This window comes from Cervus elaphus, chromosome 23 (genome assembly GCF_910594005.1).
Source record: "Cervus elaphus chromosome 23, mCerEla1.1, whole genome shotgun sequence".
NCBI classification, from domain to species: domain Eukaryota; kingdom Metazoa; phylum Chordata; class Mammalia; order Artiodactyla; family Cervidae; genus Cervus; species Cervus elaphus.
The window spans coordinates 16,354,656-16,372,551 of NC_057837.1; the positions used below are offsets into that span (position 1 = coordinate 16,354,656).

The 17,896-nt window shown below is 49.2% G+C and overlaps 1 long non-coding RNA gene across 1 annotated transcript; it reads right to left on the reverse strand.

Moving 5' to 3' along the window:
• Positions 1-416: 416 nt before the first annotated feature.
• Positions 417-15,820, reverse strand: LOC122681665. Its single transcript, XR_006337066.1, has 4 exons — positions 12,541-15,820; positions 8,457-8,542; positions 2,010-2,129; positions 417-1,429 (listed from the first exon to the last, which is right to left on the reverse strand). It is a non-coding gene; the product is annotated as an uncharacterized LOC122681665 (long non-coding RNA).
• Positions 15,821-17,896: the final 2,076 nt, after the last annotated feature.

A 17,896-nucleotide genomic window follows, 5' to 3' on the forward strand; every position in this document is an offset into this window, starting at 1 on the left:
GCGTGTGTATCTGTGTGTGAATGCCCGCTGGCGCCCCGCCCGAGCGCGCAGCCAGCATCAGAGCCTTGGCCCAGGCTGGTGACTGCCCAGCTGCGGACTGCAGACCCCCAGTGGGCACACCGCTGGGCTGCCAGCCTCATGCGGGCAGCAGCGCCCTGGCGCTGTGTGCCCACCTATGAGCCCCGTTGGCCTGTGCTCCGGGACACACGTTCCTGCTGCCGGGGGACACGGGTCAGCTCTGGCCAAGGCCACCAGTGGACTTCTGCCCTAGCCAGTGTCCGCGCCCCCCACCCCACACCATACCTGCTTCATCCATGGTGAACCCCCTTCCAAGTCTACCTTTACTTGGGTGTCTTCCTGACCTAGGGCACCCGAGTTCTTTTTCCATCTTTATAGCCACTTTCGTACCACTGTTTCATAATTTCTTATAGTGAATGACCCTTGTTCAAATTATTGTACGGTTTCTGCCTCCTGATTGGACCCAGATGTAAACACCCAGCAAGGATGGTGCTTTTCAGACATTATTTTTGAAGTGTTTTCATTTGAAGTTGGGCAGCAGGAAAGGATACATTTAATCAAACAGCAAACATTTACCCCGGAGCCCTAATGTGGCTACCAGTCCTGATACAGACAGGCAGGGAACAGGGATGCTAACATGACTAAACACCTGTCACGAGAACTAAGTCATTCACCTTCACAACAGCGCCGGGGTCGGCACTGGGACAACCTCCGCAATGGGGTCTGCCGGCCCTGCTCTCATCGGGAGAATCTGGGTCCCGGCACACGAGACTCAGGGGCTTGTCTACAAAGGCAGCGCGAGGCTGGGGTTGGAGCTTCCGGGAGGCAAATGGAAGCACTCCTGCGCTTTATTACACAACGTACACACGATCATTTCAGAATGAAAATGCCTAATGCCACCGCAAACCACAGAGTCACTGGATACAGTTCTTAAAATGTTTCGCAGTTCTTTTTATCCTCAGAATACAGCCCAAGCAGGGACGTAGTGTCAAACAATTGCATTTTATAGTCACCTAAAACAGTCTCTTTTGGGATAGTTACGCCACTGGTCCAAGACCCAGTTCTGCTCAGCTGTTTCTCTTTGCTTTCAACGTTTAGGAAGCACACATTAAAATACAATTTCATGTCATCATTATGTAAAACATTTTCATGATTTCAAAGGTAAATACACAAGGGGAATTTAATAGACCGCCCTGAACATGTGTGGGCTCTGGCACAAGGTCACAGACAGAGGACTACATTCTATGTGGACATGTATTTTAAAATAATAAATTGAGCCAACAAATTCTTAAATAGAATATGTGCCATCCGTTTCTTGAAGAAGCACTTCCTCACGTGGACACAGAGGCCAATTTCCAAGGTAGAGCTCAGGTTCCTTGGAGCTCCACGACTCCCCTGGCAAAGAACCCACCTGCCAAAACAGGAAACGCAGGTCTGATCCCTGGATCGGGAAGATCCCCTGGAAAAGGAAATGGCAACCCACTCCAGTATTCTTGCCTGGACAATCCCATTCAGAAAAGCCTGGCAGGATACAGCCCACGGGGTCGCAGAGTCGACTGAACAACAACTAGAGCTCCACACTGAGCATGGCCGTGCAGGGCCGCCTGCCCCTCACGCCCCCTCGGGTCCCGTCCCGCACACCTTCCCACGGCTCAGGGGGCCTTGCACACACACGTGGACGTGCCAGCCCCAGTCAGCTCTCAGGAGGACGGGCCCTGAGATGGGGCCCTCAAAGTGGGCTTGGGGCCATGCAGGTATGACGTTAAGGGTCTCAGGATCCAGAAAGGAGGCTGTCAGCGCCCCGTCACTCAGCCCTTGGGGTCCTCACCCCCCAGGTGTGGGCAGGGACTCCTCTCACCCAGGCCTGCAGGCAGCATCTCCTGTCCTGCATCCCCGCAGTCTTTGGTTTGTCCATTTCATAAACAGACACACATTTTACAGGTAAACAGACTGTATCTTCACACACACACATCTACACACAGACGTCCTACCCTGCGGCCAGGGATACTGGGGAGAAGACAGGAGGAAAACCAGCCTCCTCCCAGCAGATGAGGGGCCCGACTGAGCTGCAGTGAGCTCCAGGGACTGCTTCCCGTCACTTTGGGACGATTCTGTCAAAGAAAGCAAGTATTACTGTAATTCACATTAACCAGCAGGAAAACAGTCTCCTCCACATACCAACATGAGGCAAATCTGACACGAGAGACACAGGTTCAGTTCAGCTCCACTGCCTTGAACCAACTCACTGGAGTGACCAGCTTTTCTTTCCATGGCAAACACCTCGCACAATTAGGCCCCCGGCCCCTCCAGAAAGCAGGGTCCATGAGAGGGAGCCTGGCTCATTCGCCCACAGCCGCCTCACAGGCTCCCACTGCACCACCACCCCTTCCATGTTGATCCATAAGCCCTGAGTTGGGAAACTGCTTTACTTTCTTCAGCTCCATCTCCCCCAGTTCTCATCCGAGATGGAGAAGGGGCCTCATGGACTGCAAGCTGTCAGCTCTCCACTGAAGGCCCAGGTCCTCAGCTGTGGTCAACCAGACAGGCTTAAACATGCCACGCGGAATGAGGATGGGAGAGGAACTCAGAGAGGGTTATAGGCTAATGGATACAGAGTTTCAGTTCAACAAGATGAAAAGTTCTGAAGCTCTGCTTCACAATCATGGCAATATACTCAATATTACTATAAACTGTACAGGTGAAACGGTAAAGATGTTATGAAAATGGCAAATTTTGTTATGTGTTTTTTACAGTAAAAAGCATAATAGCAAAAGATACTTGTAAAAAAAGACAGGAGAATGAAATCCAAAAGACCCCGAAATCACCATCCAATCAGCACCGATCAGCCAGTGTGCCTTTTCTATCACAGAAAGGAGCTGAATTTGGCAGGGACACCCCTGGACACTGTCCCCGGGGGACACTGCAGTGCCCATCGTGGCCACCAGGTGGCCTGAGGGGTCGGAGGGACCGCTCCTTTCCAGCCAGGAAAGCGGAATCAGAAACCTGTGAGCCAGTCCAGAGTTCTTCTTGTAAATACAAATAAATAAACATATATATTATTTAAACAAGCATAAATTTCATTTGTAAGAACCATGTGGCTCAACTAAGAACTCTACCTCTCATAAGCCAGCTCCTAACCTTGCCTGGGGTTGAAAACTCTCTGAATATTTTTTAGAATTAGAAATATCAGGAGCCACACTCCATATCAGATCTCTCATTAGCGTTAAAGGAGAGAAACCTCTCTTTGGATCCCTAAATAATAACTAGCAGAGCTTTGCTGGAGGTTCCTGAAGTCTCTTTCTGAGAGAAAACCAACAGTCCATCTGCCATGGGCTCGTATCCCGTATCCTGTGTTTTCTCTCCATTTATGTAATTTTAAGAAAAAACCTCCATGAAACCATGGCAGCCAGAAGAACAAGGTCATATTGTATAGCACAGGGAACAATATTCAATGTCTTGTAATAAGCTCCTAATGTAAAATAATATGAAATATATTTATGAAAGTGTTAGTCATTCAGTCATATCCAACTCTTTGTGACCCCATGGATTATAAGCTTGCCAGGCTCCTATGTCCATGGAATTCTCCAGGCGAGAATACTGGAGTGGGTAGCCATTCCTTTCTCCAGGGATCAAACCCGGGTCTCCTGCATTTCAGGCAGATTCTTTACCATCTGAGCCACCAGGAAAGCCATATATATGTATATGAATCATTCTTTGTTGTACATCAGAAACAAACACAACATTGTAAATCAACTACACTTCAATTTAAAAAAGAATTTTAAAAAAATAAATAAACATGGTGGCCAGGCTGCCATAATCCTCTTCGAGACCAGCTACCCAATCAGGAAAAAAGTTCCCTTGGTTTCCATGGGCAACCGCCACTTGGCCCTGACTCTCAAAGATCTTGTCACAAACCAGCGTTTCACTGAGACTGAAGATTTTCGTTGTTCGAGAAAGATGTCCCTCCTTTCTACCTTCAACTTCATCCTGAAACCTCAGACCCATCTGCTTCATTTTCCTTCCAACTAGGCAACCCTTTCGAACAGAACAGCTGGTAAATATGCAGGAATCAGCAGTTTCCTCTCAACTGGCAAGTGAAGGTCAACCCACAGGGCTGCTCGGCCAGGAAGTTAATAATGTCACTTGTAGAAACAATTTTTCTACATAAGACAGCGGGTGAAAAGACCCTGTTTGCTCGAGATGGGATCCTAAATGAATCTGGATTGCTGGTCCTCTACTTGGAGATGTGACTCAAAAGTCAGTTCAGATAAAGCACCTATTGTAGCCTCCACATCCTCTTTCCCTTCTTCTTCCTCTTATCTGTGGTGGCCACATGCCCAGACCAGATCATCGTGACCATCCTGTTCCCCAACTTCCCAGCTTCCCAACTTCTCTTGCAACCAGGGGTGGCCTCACGATCCACTCTGGACCCAAATGGAAGTAGATTATCCACTTCTGGGATACTTTACTTTTCCTATTAAAGTGATAGACATAGCTGGTTTGACTCCTTGATTCCCTTCTTTCCACCTTGTATTCAGACACAGTGTCTGGAGCCATAGCATCTATCTTGCTACCATGAGGCAAAGGAGGAGTTTGCGTGAGCATCATGGATGAAGGGAACCAGGGACAGCAAGCCCTGCCTCTAAACATTTGCTTATGTGAGCAAAATAAACCCATATGTGTTCAAGCCATTTTAGCTGGCTTTCTGTTCCTTGCATCTTCATACAATTCTAAGTGAGACACACCATGCTTGGCATAATTCCCATTGACTCTGCTGTCTCTGATGGAATCTAAAGCCAAAGGAGCAGCACTTCCACCCACCTTCTTCCTCCATCTTTCCTTTGGAGGGCAAACTCATAAAACCCAAGTTAGGCAGATGAGACTGTGAAATCCTCCAATTTGACCCAGGAATTTTTGTCACTGACAACTGATATCGAAAGAAGGTTATGGGACTTTATGTCAAGGAAGATGTTAAAGGATCAGGTCATTCCAAAGCCAAGATGTCTGCCCCCTGCGGGGGTGGGGGGGGAGGGACCCTCCCAGGAGCCAGAATGTCCCTCAACCCCGACCAGGTGCCGTTGTCACAAGGATGGGAGGGTCCGTCCAGCCCATGACTTTCTTTGCCTATCAGTTATCACTTTCCACCTCCCTGCTAGCAGGGAGGGGATGAGGACTCCTCTCCTAGCTTCGTGCAGACTGGAGGTGGGGTCACTGCTCATCTGGACAGCTCAGGGCCCTTCACTTCTCTTCTGGCTCTGGGGGGACAGGGTCGCTGGCTGAGCCCACCCACCATGCTCGTCTCTCCTCCCTGCCGCTGTACCTGGCTCTCCTGCACAAGGCACCAGGGTAGAAGGTAATAAAATCCAGTTCCAAGGTTGTGGCTGCAGGGAGACAGGCTCCTGCTGAATCCACCCCTACTCAGCGGGACAGGCCTGCAAGTGAGACCCGCATTCGCCCAACTGCTGTGAGTGGTACCCGCGTCCCCAGTTGCTCCTGGTCCTTACAACTGTCTCATTCCCTTGATGAGTGGCAGGCCGGATGGGGCCCAGACGCGTCTGCACATCCCTGTGCTCCCATCACCTGGTAACGCTGACCGTGGCACCTGGCTCCTCACCACAGCTATTCAGTAGACTGCTATCAACACACCCAGCCTTGAGTCCAGCACCCCCGGGGGCAGGCCAGGCTGGAGAGGGTTTGCACGACACCTGGAGGATGTGGGACTTACATCCAGATCCCCAGAGTGCTGCAGCAGGACTCAGAGGAACCTGCGACCCACGGGATTCAGTATGATGAGCCACAAGAACTTAGCACACACCTAGGGCCGAGTCTGGCACAGAGAGGATCCCACGGGCCGGTGCACATACGCACGAATTAATGAAAACCTGAGGAAACCGGCGGCGCTGGACAGCATATGCCCAGGTGGTGTTCAAGCTCTAAATGAAAGAGCAAAGTCTAATCCTTCATCCATCATCCAGTCGGAAGGCAGACTGATCATTTCCCCGAACACCACTTCCCTTCAACAAACACTGGCCATAAAGCAAATGCGCTGAAACTTTAAGAGGCCATAAAGCCTTTGGCAGTGGCAGGGGGCTCTGAGAACATACACATGAATAAATTAAAACCCAAAGCTGTTGCGGAGATGCAGCCACGTCCAGAATGACACTTATCAACAGACTCTTAGAGGAAAGAAACACGGCCACAGCATTTCACATGGTTGGGGGACAGCTACCCACCAGGCTCCCCAGGGCCCCCAGCCCTGAGCCACGTGGGCAGCTCCCACCTGGGTGAACAGGGAGCTCACAGAACAGCATGGAATCAATGCCCCTGGCCGGTCAACCAGACAGCAACCCCATCAAACGATTCTCAGGCCACAGACCTGCTCCTCTGAGGAGGGAGAGGACCCTCCCCAGTCCGGGGATGGAGAGCCACAGCCCCCTGGGTGACCAAGTTTACAGCCAGTCACCAGACAGAGCTCCAGGGCAGGGAGAACCGCTGCAGCAGGCCAGCAGGCTCCACGTTCACGACGGACGTGGGCAGGGCCCTTCATGCGGAAAGCCTGACTCTGGACACTCGATTTCTCTATGGAGCGCTGGCCACCAACCCCAGGAGGGCTGCCTGCACCAAGCTTTTGTCCTTGATTTAAAAACATTCTTTTCCCTGAGGACCTCTGAGCAGGGTCTGCACAGAATTGCAAGGAGACCCTTGGAGTCAGACAGAATTAATATGACTTGTCCTCCCGCCGGGTCTCAGCAGGATGCTCGACACAGGCCACAGTCACGTGACTCCCTTCCCAGGACCGCATGTCAAGGCTGCGAGCTGGGTCAGTCTTGGAGGAGGATTTGCAATAGAATCAGAGATGAGGAGTGGCGGCGGGTGGTGTGGTGGGGGGGCAGTTCTTTTTCTACCTTCTTTTCACCTGTAAGCCCTGTCCAATTAAGTGCCCAAACACACATTTTCTTCAGGGTTGAAAAAAGACGTACAAACCAGGACTCATGGGAGGCTGGACACCCAGAGGCTCTGCTAAAGCCACTGAAGGAGGCAGAGTGTGGCAAACTGGAGTTCCTGCTTCAGTTCCAGAAGCCTCGGATGGTGGAGACATGTAATAAAGGTCAGGCAGAGTGAGAAATGTTCTTACCGGAGAGTCAGCCTAGGTTTGCTGAGCACTTATTATGTGCGGGAGCTGTGCTGGGGCAAAGCCAAGACTGAGAGGCCATTTGAAGGCAGTCGGGCCCTAGATATGATGAACTATCATCCTCCATGCCTGTCTGAGGACCGGTCAAATCCTTTCCCTTCCAAAAAGTCTGAGGCACAGAGACAAATAGTTAAATGTCGATTTTCCAAAAATAATCAAGTCTGTGCCTGCTTCTGCACCACAAGAACGCTCTGTCTGCATTCACTCGAATCAGCCATGGGGCTGTCTCAGTCGGCTAGGGCAGCTGTAACCAATACAGCACAGGCTGGCTGCCCTAAGCAGTGGATACTCATTTCTCCCAGGGGCGAAGGCTGCAGACTCTGTGCCTGGTGAGGGCCACTTCCTGGTTTGCAGGTGGAGCCTTCCTGCTGCGTTCTCACATTACAAAAGGGACTAGAAAGCTCTCTGGGACACTAAATCTAAGGACTCTTGAGAGTTCCTCCAACCTCAAGAACAAACCAGTCAATCCTAAAGAAAATCCACCTTGAATATTTATTGGAAGGACTGATGCCGAAGCTGAAACTCCAATACTTTGGTCACTTGATGCAAAGAACCGACTCATTGGAAAAGACCTTGGTGCTGGGAAATATTGAGGGCAGGTGGAGAAGTGGATGGCAGAGGATGAGATGGTTGGATGGCATCACCCACTCAATGGACATGAATTTGAGCAAACTCTGGGAGAGAGTGAAGGACAGGGAAGCCTAAGCATGCTGCAGTCCATGGGGTCAAAAAAAACTGGACATGATCTAGCAACTAAACAACAACAACGCCACCGGGGAGTTCCACCCTCAAGACCTCATCACCTCCCAAAGGCCCCATCTCCTAATACCATCACCGGGGGAGTCAGGATCTCAGCAAGTCTTGGGGGACACAAAATTCAGTCCATAACATGGACTAAGCAATGTGGTCTGAGGACCCCCACTGGTAGACAGAAGGGGCTCTCCTTGTTCTTTACAGGTATAGCATAGGAGTTTGGAGTCCTGCAACATCTTTTCCCGCATCAAGCTAATAAGCTATCTAATTTTTTAAAATATGTATTTATTCAGCTTCACCAGGTCTTAGTTGCAGCACATGGGATCTAGTTCCCTGACCAGGGTTCAAACCAGGGCCCCCGGCCTTGGAAGCACAGAGTCTTAGCCACTGGACCACCCGGGAAGTCCCTCTAATTTCTTTTTTCCCACACATACACACCTCACTTTTCCCCAGATGAAAACCTCTTTCCTTATTACTAAAGAAGGAAACTTACCTCTTTGAACGTCCCCGCTTGTCCAACACTGTACCACGTGCTTTATACTGAATTCTCACAACACTCCGCAGAGGTGGCACCCCAACCTGTGGATGAGGACACAGAGACTCAGAGAAATGAACTTACCTGCCAAAAGCCACATAGCTGGTCATGAGCCAGTCAACTCCAAAGCCCACATATGCCTCTTCCAATATCAGCAAAGCCCTCATTGATTAATTTGCTGCACACAAGTGGGCTGTCCTGACTCCTTCCATGCTGATGGGAACAGATGGAGCAGATGAACGAATTCTACTCAGCCAGCCTTTCTCTGGCCAAGGCTGCTCTCAGAGGCAGGGCCTGGGAGCAGGTGCCACTCCCTCCAGCAGACGGGAGGCTGGACAGCTTCCAGCAGGGGGTGTGATGGGGCGCTGCCAGCATCCCCCGGCTGCCGTGCACAAAGAGGTTCAGGCCATGGGGCTCTCAAGGGACCCTGGGATGGAGGGTCAGTGGCTCTGGTAGCAGCAGACCCTGGGATGGCATAGTTTCCTCGTGAATGACTGGATTCAGGTTCAGGTGGGAATGGAAATGAGACACCCAAGTTGATCCCTGTGTGCCTCCCCCCAGGTCCATCTGGTCAACCCAAAGAGCCTTAATCAGTCTTTGGTGTTGAGCTGAACTCCTCAGTCACAAGCACCTACCAAGGAGAGCAGCATGCATTCCACCCATCCCCATCTAACAGAACCCCCTGCTATTTCTACCACAAAACCTGGGGCCGTGGCAGAGCCAACTTAGAGGAACCTATCCATCCATCCGTCCATCCAACACAGAGGGCCCCCTTAGACAACCTGCTCTTTGACAAGCTAGAAATGTCATGGGCTCTGACAAAGACTTGTTTGCAAATCTTGGTCTGCCACAAGCGATGTGAACTTGAAAGAATCACAGAACACACTTTCTGTGTTCTCATCAGTGAGTCTACTTCATAAGGGTCTGAAGCAATGAGATGGAGCAGCACCTCGAATGATACAAGGCTCTAAACAACAGTATGACGTGCTCACAAATGTGGATGCACCTGTACTTCTACTAGTCAGGGTCCCACCTCTTCCTCATCAGGCGTGGATGGCCGAGGATTAAAGGAAACAGAAAAATCTTACTGGAAATTGTTATGTTAGTAGAGACAGCAATTTTACCAGCACTGTTTCCAAAGTAATAAGGAAGGTAGAAAATATACTTTATTCTCTGGGGTGAGGTGGCAGAGGAGATGGTTCAAGCAGAGTGTTGAAGGGGCCATTTGATTTCTTGCTGCTTTTAGTAAAAAGACAAGAGAAATGAGCTAAAGGCAGAACTGTCGACCAAAAGAGAAGCAGAACTTTCTGGATTTGAAAACTCTCACTTTCTCCAGACAGTAAATGATGTTAAGCTTAAAGGGCTCCTAGGAAAAATTAACTACAGGGCACTGTCAGGAAAATCTGTTTTATGGATGAACCCAAGCGTGTGACTGTCTTAGTCGGCTTGGGCTGCCATAGAAGCAAATGCCATAGACTGGGCACTTCACCAACCCTGTCCCCACAAAGCATATACTGGAGTTATTTGCAGGTGAGGCTTTTTTCCTAATGGAGGGAGCCCCCAATAGGATTCATAGGGCATCCACAACATTTTTAAAGGGAATTATATTGGAAAAAGCATTGACAGCTTGGGCTGAAATGGACAGACAGCACAAATTGAAAAGATGCCTGAGTGTGTACAAGCAAACCTCGTTCTGCCAACCCTCATCTTCCTCATTACTCCTTCACCACTTACTAACTCTGGCCCTAACCCCTCTGTCCTGTCCATTCTTCACAAATGCATTTTTTTCTTTCCAAAATGTATAAAAAGACTCTGCTCTGGTTGCTTCTTGAGTTCATTCTCTTATGGAGGCTCCTATGAATGTGTAACAATTTACTAAAATGTGTATGTTTTTCCCCTGTTCATCTGTTTTTGTCTGTTTAATTCTTAGACCCAACTGGAGACCTAAAGAGGATAGAGGAGAATTTGTCCTACAAATTTAAGAATTTATCCCTACAGTGGATAGATAATGCTGGATAGATAGCTAGACAGTTAGATAAACGTATTGGATAGATACATAGACAAATAAAGATACAGGTATAGGATGAGTAGATAGATAGATGACAGATCGAAGACTACAGAGGAAACATTTATTTTTACTGTTTTTCAAAAATGTGGACAAAGGCAAAGAAATGACACACAAGCATAAGTGAACAAGAACTCCAGAATACAAATTACTTGCTTTTGCTCATCACACTCCAAGAGGAATTTTAGAAGCAAAACTCAATGCTTCCCAATTTCCCCTTTTATAGGTTACCTGTGATGGATACATTTCTCAGCAATTTCACACAACACCAACCAGGAGATTAAAACTCAACATAAAATAGAACTCTAAGAACCAGAGCTGGTCTGTTTCTGTCCCCTCTGACATACGAAAGAACATAAGGAGCAGAGGAGGGTGTCTGGATGCCCCAAGGGCTGGTTCCTGAAAACTTGTCCCAAGCTCCCCCACCCAGCCGTGTGCATCCTTCCATGTGGATGCCTCGTCCTCAAGTTCTTCATACACAGACGGAAGGTCATGATGTTTTGCCTGCTTCCCGAGAGTGTGTCAAGCAGATGGAACAACCATTTGAAAGAATGCAGCTGTTTGGGATAAAAATTATGCAGGGCCAACTACTGTCCCTTAATAACAGGACTGGGTCTCCAGAAACATGACAAGCAAATCACTTCTGCTGGGGATCCCAGTGGGGTGTTAAGAGTTCTAATTCTCTGTGAAAGGCCCCAAAGGAATGTGCAGCCATATGCCATGTGCATATTTTTCTTTACATAAAGCTGATTATCTACCATTTCCTGGAAACAAAGAAAAATTACTTGTAATTAATCTAGGCTGAAAAAATAGGGACTTCTGGAAGTTTTTTGCCCCCCCCTCCTACAAATGCCCATTAACAGGTATAAAGAGGAAATAATACTATGTGGATTGAGCACCAAGCAATAAATCAGAGCATTATTCACATCTTCAGAGGAGGTGGGCAAGAAGGATCTACCTTTAAAGAACACCAGTTAAGGCAATTACCATTATTATTTTAAAAGACTGAAGTCCTGTATTGGAGAACACTTCAGAAAGCTGGCAGGAATGAAGGGGTGGGGGGAACCTACATGACCAGCACAGTTTGGGAGGACAAAAGGCAAGCACTGTTTCAACCCAGTTACTTAAATCCTCCCAGGCCTCTGTTCCTGGTTGGGAAGTCACCATTCCTGAATGGGAGGTGCTGAATGTGGGGGGTGGGTCAGGCAGGGTAATGGCTGTTGCCTCCTTTCTGCTCCATAACCCTCTCTGGGGCTTCTCGTCCATGAGCAAGGAGTGGATGGACCATGGGGAGGGTCTGAGATTCCACACGCAGACTATAAAATCATGGGTGAATGAAGAAGTGACAACAGGCAGGGCTGCCTGCCATGCAGGGCTAGAGGATGCTGGAAGGGTGTCTAGAGTCCACCTGGGGGTAACCTTTGTGCGCATGGCCTCATGCTAGAAAAATCTGATTTGGGGTTTGTTGTTGGTGGGGATGCTCTCAAATGATGAGAGGGACTGTTGTTTTTTTCACTTTTGGTATGCTGCAGATGGATATTTTTTATGAAATACCCTAAAACTTAATGCTGATGCTTAAACCTAATGCTTAATGCTTCGCACCTCATGCAAAGAGTTGACTCATTGGAAAAGACCCTGATGCTGGGAGGGATTGGGGGCAGGAGGAGAAGGGGATGACAGAGGATGAGATGGCTGGAGGGCATCACCGACTCGATGGACATGAGTTTGAGTAAACTCCAGGAGTTGGTGATGGACAGGGAGGCCTGGCGTGCTGTGATTCATGGGGTTGCAAAGAGTCGGACACGACTGAGCGACTGAACTGAACTGAACTGAAAACTTAATGACTCAGAACATGAAATTAACCAAAGAAATACAAAATATAAGCCCCACTACTTTGGTAGTTTCAACAGACATAAAATTACTCTGTCCTAGTGCCAGAAAAGTTTCTAAAGACTTATTCCCAATTTCCGTACTTACCCCATTGGAGACCACCAGGTGAAGGGCCACACTCTAAGCAGTTCTAGTCTAGGCTTGTGTATTCCAAAGTTGCTGCTGGAAAACAGTCATCCAAAGTGATCTCAGGGAAAATGGTTCCGATGGTCACAAAGGATGTGAAAATGCTTCCTGTCCTTCACGAGGCATGCTGGCATATTAAAGGCTTTGAGAAATCTTGTTTCAAAAAATAAACTTTTTTATTGAGCCCAGTTTTTCAACTGAACACCATCACACACTAAGAGATGTGGGTCTGGGGTCTGCCCTCATGGGAATCTGCCCAGCCCGAGACACTGAGGAGTCGGTCATAATGCTGGACCCCAAAATGGCAAGTCCCCCAGCCTAAACGAATCTTTGCTAGCCAGTCGACGCTGCAGCAGTGGTGTCTGGACTTCTTTGCAGACAGTGGCAAATGGTCCAAGGAATTGCTTCCAGTGACACTGAGGCTCCTCTTTAATTGTTTAACCTCCACAGATAAGAACTCCAGTTGCTGGCGCCACAACATGTTGGCAATTGCTTCACATGGTGGAACATGGTGGCCTTTAGTGAAGGTCTGTGTGTGGAATAAACTCAACCAAGTGTAAGGAGATGACGAGTTATCCTGGGAATCCAGGGTACCAGCTACAGTGACACATTTTATGCTTCCCTGGGCTCACTCAAGCCAAGCCCAGAATGGACTTTTCTAATTAGTTGGCATCAGGCAAACATCCCATGGTGCAATCAATGTCCGTACAGGAGGCTTTCAAACTCCACTTGGAAATACACTTGAATTCACTAATTCACTTATATTTAGTGACCATATTCACTAAACTCCCAATTCCCCTCTAACAAAACAATTATCTACAGTCCAGTTTCCACACACAGAACCCCAAGAGCCTTCACACCGGGGTCAATAGCATGAGTGGTCTGACTTTGCAAGGACTGGTGTCACTCTTGGTTTTAACAGTCACGGAGGCAGCTGATTAGTGTAAGTGGTCCAGAATATTGCTGTCTCTCAAAGACTCGGAATTTTCTGCTACTGTATCAAGTCAAAAACACAACAGTGTCAAGGCCACTTTCTCCTCTCCAGCTCCATCTCCTTACTTTTTCTGACTTCCTAGCTCATTTTGTATCCCTGTGGATACAGACTACTTTACATTCTGCTCTCATATATATCCTCCTGAGTCCAGAAAAAAAGTGTTTCCAGGCCTGGGGTTTCCTGGTAATAACACTGACACGGCATTTAGACTCAGAAATTACGTAGCCAACTTGTCTGCACGTCACATTATCCCCCCTGCCCAACCAACACGAATCGCCAACCATCACAGGGACCAAGAAACTTTCCACTGGATAGATGACAAGTCTCCTGGATAATCAGGAGGGGATAATTATGAGATCCCCAGACCACGTCACATGCCTCTGTGCGGTTGTAAAACATGCCAGCACATTCTTGGATTCACCTCCCAGAGAAAGGTGAGCCTGCTTCTCTGCCCCTGAATCAGGGCCAGCCGTGGGCACAGGCTTCTGACAGTCGGACTGCAGCGACGAGCCTCCAAGATGTCACCGGCTGCTCCTGGACTGTGAGACGTCGTACATCAACATGGTGGTCGTGGGCCACTCCGGTTGGGGTGATTCGTTACTCAGCCAACAGGTAACGAACACACTTCTTGAACGGAACACCTGGGGCTCTTCCCACCTCTCTGTTTTTCAGCGCGCACCGCTGACCTCTTTAGGACTCCCCCAGCTAGCAAGGCTCTCCCCACTGCTAACAGCAAAGCACACCCAGTCCCACAGATTAGCCATGAACTGCCCCCTCCTCCCCCACCCCACGACTCATACTTTGCCTGACGCTGCTCACCTGATTCAGGTGCTGACTCAGATTTTCTATTTCTGATGCTTCTAGTTATGAAGCCCAGTTGCTCACCGTGAACCATCCATGCCCTTGGTTTTCAAGCTCACTCGCCCCCGAACCTGTCATGTGCCCAATAGATGGACGGACGCCACCCTCCGCCCTGCTCCCGGGCCTCCCCACTCGCAGGCAGGAAATGTACTCAGCCCAGCCTGTGGTCGGTGTCCACACGTTCCGCAAGCTCACTCACTCAGTCATTCGAGTGTCTATGGAGCATCGACGGGGCTCCAGGAGCAGAACAAAGCTGATAATCTCTCCCTGTTCAGTGACAGCAAGGATAAAACTCATCTCTTCATTAACAGTGTGACGAGCCAGTACCAACCATGACCGTGCAGTTAGGGCAGAACAATTAGACGGGAAAGATCTATTTTTGCTGCTGTTGCAGGAGGTCTTGTCAGGCTGTGAATGGCCACAGCTGCCCATTTTCTTAGATCTAAAATGAGATGACAATAGCACTGTTGTAGGATTAAACGGGACGCTATCTGTAAGATGCTTTGCCCAGTGCCTGATGCAGAGGAAGAGCTCAGTACACACATTAACTCAAGGTTAATATGCCCGATACAAGTGCCCTCACGTTCCCTCTGCCCTTCCCACATCTTCCCTATCCCAGTCCAGGGCACATCATCTTCCAAGCTACTCAGCCAAAAAGAGACTCCAAATATCTGCAATGGTCCTCTCTCCTTTCCTTGGCTCACGGCCCACATCCAGTCCAGCAGCAAGGGTGTTGGTTCCATTTTTAAAATATATTTTAAACACATTCACCACTTCTCACCCCTCAGTGGTCCGCCCTGTCCACGGTCTCGTCACCTCCCCTTGGTTTACAGCTGAGATGTGCCAACTCCTCCGCCTGCTGCCACCTGCACACCCTGACCTGTTCCTTAACCAGCAGATGGGAGAACAGTGTTTTAACAAAAGTCACATCAACCTATTTCTTGCTCATAATCCTCCAGTGATTTCCCATCTTTCTAATGGCCTCATAATCTCAGGATCTGGCCCCAGACCTTCTCTCTCATAGATTTCTCGGCCCCTTACACACTCTTGGCTTCAGCTTCATGAACCTTCCTCTTCTTCCTCAAGCAAATGGGCCACTCCTGCCCCAGGACATTTGCACTAGCTACCCCTTCAGTCTGAAAGACTCTCCTCCAAATACCTAAATGTCTTGCTCCCTCCTTACAGTCTATTCTCAAAGGTCAACTTCTCCCCAGGGGAGGGGGGTCTTCACCGACCGTCCTAAATAAAACCACAGCCCCTTCCAGCCCACCCTCCGTGCTTTGTTGCCTCACTGGCTGCCTTGCTATGTGTTGACTTTATTGTCTCCCCCATTGGAATGTGAGCCCCATGAGGTGTGGGCCATTGTTCACTGCTCTACGGCATAGTGAAAGTGTTAGTTACTTAGTCGTGTCCGACCCTTTGGGACCCCGTGGACTGTAGCTCGCCAGGCTCCTCTGTCTGTGATATTCTCCAGGCAAGAATTCTGGAGTGGGTTGCCATCTTCCTGACCCAGGTATCAAACCCAGGTCTCCCACACTGCAGGGAGATTCTTTACCATCTGAGCTGCCAGGGAAGCCCCTCACTGCTCTATCCCCAGTGCCCAATACACAGCAAATACTCAGTAATTGTTCAAGGGAGAGAAGGAGGGAAGGAAAAAAGGAAGGGGATGCACTACTTCTTTGCTTCAAACAACCCAGAAAAAAAATCTAGGCTGATGGAGTGTGGAGCCTCACCTGGCTTCTAGGCTAGAATGGAGAGCCCTCTGCACTTCCTTGGTAGGGAAAGGAATATTGTGGCCACTTGGGCACTTGTCCCTTCGTTTGTCACTCAGCACAGGTACAGAGGAGTCACTGTGAGTTCGTTCGTCTGCTAAGCTTAGGCATCATCTTCACTGTACAAGGGGGCAGAGGTGAACTCTCTGAGTAAAAAGGTTTGCCCAAGGGGAAAAGGAGAGCAGGGTTCAAGGTCAAGCCTTCCTTCTGGAATGCAAGTTCTTAAGGAGGCCCCTGGCTTTACTGAGGTCAGTGGCAGGACCCGAGTTAATCACTCCCAAACTCTCCCGCAGCGGGGTGCACGTGGATGGTACACACTTCCTGGCTGGGTCAGCAGCCTGACAGGTTAGACAGCATGTTCAGCTGGGGGTCACGGGACACGGGTTTTAGTCCAGGTTCTGCTATCAACCAGGTCCAGGAGCTCCACTCGCAGCTGCCACAACCCCATGAAAAGTCATCACTCACCTTCTCAGGAGGACACCATCACCAAGGTCCCCATAGGCCCCAGAGAGTTTCAGACGAGAGCCTGGCAAGTAACCAGTGGGAGGACACTTGTTGGTGCCACCCAAGCTTCATGTGCAATAGCTTTTTCCTTTTTGATGTGCTTTGACTCATTCATTCAACAAATGCTTATTGAACATACACTCAGGTAACAAAGGCATACTTACAAAGGCTCTTACCTTCAGTGGGGGCCTCTTTCCTGGGTCTCTGTCTCCATTTTTTCCGTATCCCTGAGTTCTAATCATCATACTCCTCCCTGGAGAGAAGCCAGGGACCTCTTGGGCCAGAAAGGTGTTGACTCCTGTGCCAAATGGTCAACACAGATGTCCTCTCGGGGGAGGTGACTGGCCTCGGAAGGCCCAGCTGAAGTCTGTAGTAGATGCCACACTCCGCAGCCCCCATCGCATGACAAGTGGGCTGGGTGATCTGCCTCAGCGTGGACTTCAAAACACACTTTAGGAGGAAGCAGGGGTGGGGGCAAGCAGGAGGGCAGGGTCTACAGATTTGCTGGAAACAAACATAGTAGGGCCTCTGGGTTCTGTATGGACGGGGTGGTCAGTGTGGCCATCAACCGCGTGGCAGGGACACAGCCTTAATTACAGCGTCATTAAGGAAGTAGGTAGGTTATCACTTTCCTTAGCTGAACTGCACTGTCTTCTCCCCCCCGAGCCACACACACAGAAATAAAGAACTGCTGCCGAGCTGTCTGGCCTGTGTGCACACACATGGGAGGAAGAGACACGGGGTGCTGAGGAGGTGTGTGTAGTCCATGGTCCTGAGAGTTTCTCGAAGGGTGCTATGCTCCAGCTCTGCCACCCTGCATGCAGAACGTTTGCTTGGTTAGTGAGGTCAGTGCCTTGTGGCCTCTTGTCCTTGGGTAAAGCTACCAGGTGACTGGACTTTGGGTGGGTAAGTTGTCCCTGCCCGCCCCCGCCAATGCGTTTCATCATAAAAGAACCTCCAGTTTTCTTTGCATGGGGCTTAATTGCTTGTACGCTTGCAATTAGGTTCTGGTTCTCCCTGCTTTCTCAGAGCTTATCTCAGACCTAACTCAGATTAAGGTGGTTTTTTTTTTTTTTTTTGAAGACACTATACAGATACCCCTTCTCAGGACTGATTAAATCCACACTCCATCTGGCATTACAAAAGCTGTTTCAAGCCTGGATTCCTTCTCTGAAGTTATTTGCCA